Source organism: Rhinopithecus bieti, unplaced genomic scaffold, assembly GCF_001698545.2.
Source record: "Rhinopithecus bieti isolate Rb0 unplaced genomic scaffold, ASM169854v2 scaffold_49470, whole genome shotgun sequence".
NCBI lineage: Eukaryota > Metazoa > Chordata > Mammalia > Primates > Cercopithecidae > Rhinopithecus > Rhinopithecus bieti.
This window is the reverse complement of record NW_016819447.1, coordinates 63,203-72,144: the sequence shown is the minus strand read 5'-3', so window position 1 is coordinate 72,144 and position 8,942 is coordinate 63,203. Positions and strand designations below refer to the sequence as shown.

The window sequence follows — 8,942 nt, the reverse complement described above, 5'->3', positions numbered from 1 at the left end:
GGACCACAGGAGTGGTTGGTGGGTACAGGTGGAGCCATGGGTGTCAGACACCCAAAAGACCTGGAGACATCTCAAAAGGCCAATCTTAGGTTCTACAATAGTCATGTTACCTGCAGGAGTAATTGGAATAGTTGCATATTTTGTGACCTCTGGAATAGTGGCTGGCAATCATTTAACTATGCCTACATCTTAGTAGAATGCAGGCCCCTCTCATCCTCCTAACCTGGTTGGTGCCCTTTCATTAGTTTTACAAGGGTGGTTTAGTTTTTGGGAAAGGCTGTTATCATTTAAACTATAAACTAACTTTCTCCCAAAGTTAGCGTGGCCCATGCCCATGAACGACCAAGGACAGCTTGGAAGTTAAAGGCAAGATGGAGTCGACAATGTCAGATTTTTCTTAATGTCATCATTTTGCAAAGGTAGTTTCAGTGACCTGGAAGCTGAGGGAGACTGCTGCATACATTCAGATGGGAGGTCATAAGGTTCTGTGCTAAGGCAAGCTATACTGCGTACTGCAAATGTTTCTCAAAATATGGTCAGGGGCACATCTGCAACATAATCCGCTTGGATGATTGTAACACATATGGATTCTGAGCCCCACTCCACACTTACTGAATTGTCCCACCCCACACCTACTGTAGTTCCGACCCAGGAGCAGTCTCAGTCCAAGAGGACCATTTTCCATACCCCTATGATTGCATCCCCAACCAAAGGGGAAGAGGAGGTGATGAAAGGTGTAGAGCTGTCTATACATATAACTATAACTGCCTACCAAACTATCTTTGAAAAATTCTAGCCTCCAAATTTTCAGGGAGATTGACATGAGTAATAACTCCATCTGCCACATGTTGTGGCCGAGCTCTCATCAATTAAACTCCTTTTTTTTTTTTTTTTTAATTCGAGATGGAGTTTTGCTCTGTCACCCAGGCTGGAGTACAGTGGCGTGATCTTGGCTCACTGCAACCTCTGCTTGCTGGATTCAAGTGATTCTCCTGACTCAGCCTCCTGAGCAGCTGGGATTACAGGCACCTGCCACTATACCCAGTTAATTTTTGTATTTTTAGTAGAGATGGGGTTTTCCCATGTTAGCCAGTTTAGTCTTGAACTCCTGACCTCAGGTGATCCGCCTGCCTTGGCCTCCCAAAGTGCTGGGATTACAGGCGTGAGCCACCTCGCCCAGCCTCAGGCAGTTTTTGATCAAGGGGAACTTTAGAATGGTGGTGCTTGTCCAAGAGGGTGATGCTCCTGCTCGGTCAATTTTAATACATGTTATTTCTGAGAGCGAATGTTGTAACCTCTCAGCTATCTTTTCCTTGCACCAAAATGAGAATGTTTGACAAATTCCTAGGGATTTCACTTTGCTGTGATTTGGTTGGCTAATAACAAAATTAAGTAAAAGGTTATCTTGGTTCCAGCTCTTATTTGAGTTAACAATATTCCTTATCATCTACGACATATCCACTTACTGACTTTCTGGTTGAAGGGTCTGACCTTTCCTATAATATGGGGTATTTATTTCCCCTCTTACAAATGTAATGATTTCACTTTTATAGAAGAACATGCTTTGCCAGATTAAATAAATATAAAGGGGTTAATGGCTAAATAATCACATTTTAACTTCTTTAATCTCTTTTCTCTCTCTACCCATTAGGGTTTTGCCTCCTTGAATGACAGGCCTGCTTTAAATGAATTTGCCTGGATGCTCAAAATAGGTGGGAGTGAGGGAGGAAATGGCTTTTCTCTTTCAGCAGACAAGATGGAATTCAGTTTAATTAATCAAATATTAATATTTATTGAGCTCGTATTGGACACCTGACTCTGTGCTAGGCACAACACAGAAGGCCAAAATGAGAAGTGATAAAGGAGCAGAAGGGCTTGGGAAGGCAAAGAAAGGGGAAGAGGAGGTGATAAAAGGTGTAGAGCTGTCTATCCATATAAGAGGGGATTATAGATGAGAAAGGGAAAATAGAGCCAAAGGTAAATTCTCTGGCCTGGTCTCACTTTATAGCCCTGCATGGGCCTAGAAAGCTGAAGCAGTGGTATGAGATCAGATTTTGTTTATGAGCCGTGACAGCAGTTAGGATAGTGGCAATTTGAGTCAAACGTTTACATCCTCAAGGGTTTAGGATGGAAGTGAAATCTCTCTTTAAAAAATAAGAAATATATATGCGCAAGCACGTGCATGTATGTGTGTGTGTTGTGGGGCCACAGCCATTGGCCCCTGAAGGTTCACTAAAATATCACTGATACGGGGTTGATTCATAGGAGAAAAGGCATACAAATTCATTTAACATGTACACATGGGAGCCTTCATCATCGAGACCCAACCTCCCAATAATTAACAGAAGCTTATATATCATCTTGAAATTACACAAAGAGGCTGGGCGGTGGCTCATGCCTGTAATCCCAGCACTTTGAGAGGCCGAGGCGGGCAGATCACGAGGTCAAGAGATCGAGACCATCCTGGCCAACATGGTGAAACCCCGGCTCTACTAAAAATACAAAAATTAGCTGGGCGTGGTGGTGCGTGCCTGTAGTACAGCTAGTAGGGAGGCTGAGGCAGGAGAATCGCTTGAACCCGGGAGACGGAGGTTGCAGTGAGCCGAGATCGCACCATTGCACTCTAGCCTTGGCAACAAGAGCAAAGCTCCGTCTCAAAAAAAAAAACTGAAAAATAAAAAATAAGTGGCAGATCTGGGCTTTGAATTCTATTCTGACTGACTCAATGTTTGCTACTATTTGAAGTATTGGGCCTTGTTTAATTTACTACTGTACTCACTAAGGCTAACGCATTGCCTTACACATAATAGGAATGTTATGCTTTGAATAAATATTAATAAATGAAATGTTGACTACAAAGTGTTTTCCACTTAAGCACAATTATTATTAAGCATAAAAATTAAGTATCATTAAATGTACGTTCACTTTTTGTTTTTGAAACAGAGTTTCACTCTTTTTGCCCAGGCTGGAGTGCAGTGGTGTGATCTCCACTCACTGCAACCTCCACCTCCTGGGTTCAAATGACTCTCCTGTCTCAGCCTCCCAAGTAGCTGGGATTACAGGTGTGCGCCACCATACCCAGCTAATTTTTGTATTTTTAGTAGAGACGGGGTTTCACCATGTTAGTCAGGCTGGTCTCGAACTCCTGACCTCAGCTGATCCTTCCTCCTCGGCCTCCCAAAGTGCTGGGATTACAGGTGTGAGCCACAGTGCCCAGCCTGGTAGGTTCACTTTGCTGTAAATTTTACTCTATTAAAGCAACAATATTTTACAGCACACAGATGTGTGTATACCTCAAGTTTTCTTACTCATGTGGCTGGGCTACTGAACGTAGTCCAGGAGGTAGCGAATCAATCAAAAGAGACATCTGTCTTCTTTTGAGTTCTGTAGTTGAAGAAAAAAATTATTTCTGAAGGTTTAGGATTTAATAGTCTTGAGTGGGATCCAGTGAAGAAACTATAAAGTATTTTTCTGATGCAGTGTAAAATAGAGAATAAATGCCTGAAAAACCCCACGGCTCAGAATAGGCCTGACTTTTACCAAAGGATGCCATTTCAGGAAACCACCCTGCTCCTCATTTCCCAATCTTCCAACCTATTATGGATCTGATGTCTGCAATTCTACCATTAGAAAACTATTCCTTAAGTTGGAAGACTTAAACTGCAAGCACCCCAGGGATGGGTAACGCAGTTAACACTGTAGTCTGAGTTTCTTCGTGAGTCTCTTATGTAGATCCACCAATGGGACAGTGAGAAAAGAGCAGGTGGTGGGCGGGGCCGCGGGGAGGGGAGGAGAAGAGAACTTAAAGGAAGGCGGCGGGTATTAGGGCTATGAGTGCTTTTAAGGAAGGTCTCCATAGAAGGTTCCCCCAGCAAAGTAGGGAGGGGCACTCCCCGAGCGGAGTCGGGGTGCCGGGGCCTGCTGCCTCGCCGACGCTGGGAGGAGCCCCGCGTCCCGCCGCGCTTGCCAAGGGTTGGCTGCGCTTGCGGCGGGAGTAGAGGCGCCTTGCGCACCAGGAAGTGACTGTTTCACCGCCGCAGCAAACCAGGCCATCCGCTGGCCTTTTAGTTTGCCGCCTCGGGTTTGTAAGAGGATTTATTGGTTATGAAGTAAGGTAAGGTGGAGAAATAGCCCGGAAAACCTGATTTAACCCTTGCGTTACAGAAAACTCCCTACTATGCCAAACTGTCCGCGGGGCGGGAAATGGAGGAGGCAGACGGGGCTGGGGACGGGACCTGACGGTGACTGCGCAAGGTCGTGTCCAGCCTAGCGTGGGCCTGTGCCCTAACTCCTCCCACTCCCTTACTTTACGTCCTTCCGGGGCCCTGCAGTCCGGCCAAATTTAGTGGTATCCTTTCCTAGTGTCTCCTCTTTGTTAACCCTTCCTACAGACACAGTGGGCAGAACTTGCCTAAAGAAGAAGGGAATGGAAGGGCTAGTGGAGTCTTGTTGGGGAGACAAGGACCTAACTGCCTGTGGGCTGCAGTCGGGATACAGCAGAGAACCCATTTGCTCATTTGGTTTAGCAAGGAATAGTGTTTGGGGCCGGTCCAACTGAAGGAAGGGTGAGCAGAGTGCAAGCAGGACCCTTGTCGGTGGGTGAACATTTTGCTCCAGAAGGGTTCCTTGGCCCTGCGCAGGTCAGACCTACCACATAGTCTCTTTGATTTGAATCTCTCGGAGCACAGGAGAGTTAGCCTGCCTTCCTATCTGGGCTACTCTGGACTCCATGGCTCTTCCTGATCAATTCCTGAGGCAGGTATAGAACAGTCGAGCACAACCGTTCACACACCTTTTTCTTTTGCTAAGGAAAAAACGCCCAAGCATTTATTTATTGTTTTTATTTTTTATTTTTTTGAGACGGAGTCTAGCTCTGTCGCCCAGGCTGGAGTGCAGTGGTGCGATCTCAGCTCACTGCAACCTCTGCCTCCCAGGTTCAAGTGATTCTCCTGCCTCAGCCTCCGGAGTAGCTGGGATTACGGCGCCTGCCACCACGCCCAGCTAATTTTTGTATTTTTAGTAGAGACTGGGTTTCACTGTGTTGGTCAGGCTGGTCTCGAGCTCCTGACTTCATGATCCACCGCCTCGGCCTCCCAAAGTGCTGGGATTATAAGCGTGAGCCACCACACCTGGCTCCCAAGCCTTTATTTATTGTATTTTTTATTTTTTTGAGATGGAGTTTCACTCTTGTTGCCCAGGCTGGAGTGCAATGTTGGGATTTTGCCTCACTGCAACCTCTGCCTCCCAGGTTCAAGCAATTCTCCTGCCTCAGCCTCCCGAGTAGCTGGGATTACAGGCGTGCGCCACTGCACCTGGCTAATTTTGTATTTTTAGTAGAGACAGGGTTTCTCCGTGTTGGTCAGTCTGGTCTCGAACTCCTGAGCTCAGGTGATCCGTCCTCCTCGGCCTCCCAAAGTGCTGGGATTACAGGCGTGAGCCACTGCACCCGGCCCCAAGAACGTATTTAAAACAGGACAAGATATAAAAAGGAAATAGTCTCTTCTGTGAACAAATGCCTCCCCTGACATTAAGAAACAAAGAAACAGAACTCACCTTGACTGGTATGAGTGTGCTGCCTTGAAAAAGAAATTTCACCACAGAAGTTACTAAATATGACAGGCTTTTACCTAGAATGATGGCTGCTTGGCACCTTGAAATGATAAGGTCCTGTTTTAGACCATACTTGATAATTTGGAAGAGACCTAGATGGACAAGGACCCTCCTGCTGGGGTATAGGGCAAATGAACTACAGTCATGGCGGAGTCACCAGTCAGAGGACCCACACACTCACAAAAAAAAGTCTAAATGTTGTTGGGGTGGGAATAGCTGTCTTCAAATTCCTCAGCTCCCTTGTCCCTCCTCTGCAAATCCTCAATTGGGCCTGCAGTTTCCTTCCTCCTGACTTTCCTGCTGACTGGAGGGACAGGACCCCTTTCCTAGATCAGCTCTACTCCCTTCCCCTGTAGTCTGGGCTTCAAGGCCCCTGGCCTCCTCAGACCCACCAAGTTATTCTTTGTGTCTCTTGCCTCTTCATTCATTTCCTTTCTCTGGCTTTTGCCATTCTCCATATCAAACACGTACATTCTCTCATAGCCCACACACTTTTTTTTTTTTTTTTTTTTGAGAAGGAGTCTCTGTTGCTTAGGCTGGAGTGAAGTGGCATGGATCTCGGTTCACTTTAACCTCTGCCTCCCGGGTTCAAGCAATTCTCCTGCCTCAGCCATCTGAGTAGCTCAGATTACAGGCATGTGCCACCACACCTGGCTAATTTTGTATATTTTTGGTGGAGACGGGGTTTCACCATGTTGGCCAGGCTGGTCTCGAACTCTTAATCTCAAGTGATCTGCCCGCCTCGGCCCCCCAAAGTGCTGGTATTACAGGCGTGAGCCACCCTGGCTTTTTTTTTTAGACAAGGTCTCCCTCCTAGGCTGGAATGCAGTGGCACAGTCATAGCTCACTGCAGCCTTAAACTGCTGGACTTAAGTGATCCTTCTGCCTTGGCCTCCTAAGTAGCTAGGACCACAGGTGTGTGCCACCACACCTGGCTAATTTTTAAAATTTTTTGTAGAGACCGGATCTTGCTGTGTTGCCCAGACTGATCTCAAACTCCTGGCCTTAAGCAATCCTCCTGCCTTGGTCTCCCAAAGTACTGGGAGTTATGGTTGTAAGCCACTGCACCCGGCTGCCACACACTTTTGATTGTATTAACAGGTAGTCCAACATAGGCCATAACCTCACTACACTCCAGCAGGCACTCATGTAGAGGGTCAGAAAACTTACGTGTGTATGTGTGTATGTTGTTTTTGAAATTTCTCACATAACTGTACTCATCCTCAGCACTTGCATGCATTATTACATCTTGTCAGTTTTGCAGGTTGGAGATGTTGAGGCATGAAGAAACCAAGTGATATGCTTTGAATCAGAGCCTAAGGAAGGGCAGTGACACATATTGAGCACTGGCTGTCTTAAGCACAGTCCTGAACATGTCATATATATGAACGCTTTTAATTCTCACCAAAACCGTAAAGATAGGTGTTCTTAGTCCTATTTGTATAGATAGTGACACTGAGATTCATAGTGCTTAAGTAGTAATATCTTGCCTAAAACCGCTTAGCCAGTGAGAAGTAGAGCTGGGATTAGAACATGGCTCCAGCTGAATGCAGTGGCTCATGCCTGTAATGCCAGCACTTTGGGAGGCTGAGGCAGATGGATCACTTGAGGTCAGGAGTTTGAGACCAGGGTGGCCAACATGATGAAAACCTGTCTCTACTAAAAATACAAAAATTAGCTAGGTGCAGTGGGGGGTGCCTGTAATCCCAGCTACTTGGGAGGCTGAGGCAGGAGAATGGCTTGACACGGGAAGTGGAGGTTGCAGTGAGCCAACAATGTGCCACTGCACTCCAGCCTGCGCGACAAAGTAAGACTCTTCCTTTTTTTTTTTTTTTGAAACAAAGAACATGGCTCCAAAGCCTGTGTTCTTTACTGTCTTGTTGCCTCTTGATGGGGGGGTGTTGAGTGGAGGGTGCTATCATTAACACCTGAACTCTGGGCCAGCTTAAATATATTCTGTAAAAAGTTTGAAATCCCCCCAAATGTCACATGCTGTGACAGTCACTTTCTGTAGTACTTTGTAATCATACAAAATGGTGTATGGGCTAAATATTGCAGCACCTATGTCGTCATCCTCTAGGTTACTTATTGATCATGGAATGTTAATTTAGCAATAATTTGTGTGTGTGTGTGTGTATGTATGTATAAATATAAAATTCTGAATTAGGCTATGACAACATTGGGATGAAATCCAAGGTAGAACTTAAGGGCAAAATACAAATTTCACAGCAGGTTAATAGGATGTCAGGCTAAGTCCATTCAAGTGTCCTAAGTACTTAAAATAGGTGCTTATGGCTAGGCATGGTGGCTCATGCCTATAATTCCAGCACTTTGGGAGGCCGAGACAGGAGGATTGGTTGAGTCCAGGAGTTTGAGACCAGCCTGGAAAACATAGACCCCATCTCATTTTTTTTTTTTTAAGATGGAGTCTCGCTCTGCTGCCCAGTTTTGCTCTGTTGCAGTCTTGGCCCATTGCAATCTCTGCCTCCCAGGTTCAAGCAATTCTCTTGCCTCAGCCTCCTGAGTAGCTGGGATTACAGGTGCCTGCCACCACGCCTGGCTAATTTTAGTATTTTTAGTAGAGATGGGGTTTCGCCATGTTGGCTAGGCTGGTCTCGAACTCCTGACCTCAGGCGATCCGCCTACCTCGGCCTCCCAAATTGCTGGGATTACAGGTGTGAGACACCATGCCCGGCCCACCCCATCTCATTTTTAAAACAAACAAAAACCAGGTGCTTTCACAGCAATGTAGATGTATCGTAGAGTCCTGTGTTGCAAAGGGAAGCCCTCTACTTGTGTTCTCAGTGTCACCCATGTTAACTCTTCCAGCTTTTGTCTCATTGTTACTCCCATTGTTCCTTCTCCTACTCCCCTCTTTCAGTGTTGCCACCTCTACTCAGTTAAATACTGTCTTTAAACACATCATGACAGTTACTATTAATACTTACTGAAGAGATTTTGCCAGGTGTTGGACTCTGCTCAGAGGTTCACAAACATACCTGTCTGATCTTCTGCTAAGTACTTTTTTTTTTTTTTTAATCAAGACAGGGTCTTGCTTTGTCGCCCAGGCTGGAGCATGATCATGGCTGCCTGGGCACAAGTGGTCCTACCACCTCAGCCTCCCGAACAGCTGGGACTACAGGCACATGCCACCATGCCTGGCTAATATTTTAATTTTTGTAGAGATGGGGTCTCCCTGTGTTGTCCAGGCTGGTCTCAAACTTCTGGGCTCAAGTAGTCCTCCTGTCTTGGCCTCCCAAAGTGCTGGGATTATAGGCGTGAGCCACACTGTACCTGGCCTAAGTACTTTTTTTTTTTTTTTTTTTTTTTTT

The 8,942-nt window shown here is 46.0% G+C and overlaps 1 protein-coding gene across 1 annotated transcript in view; it reads left to right on the top strand.

The window, feature by feature from the left end:
• Nucleotides 1–3,786: 3,786 nt before the first annotated feature.
• TRMT2B (tRNA methyltransferase 2B) overlaps nucleotides 3,787–8,942 on the top strand; it is a 40,691-nt gene continuing 35,535 nt past the window's right edge. The window contains exon 1 of the mRNA XM_017858976.1: nucleotides 3,787–4,114. The gene's annotated coding sequence lies outside the window, so the exon portion shown is untranslated. The remainder of the gene's footprint in view (nucleotides 4,115–8,942) is intronic.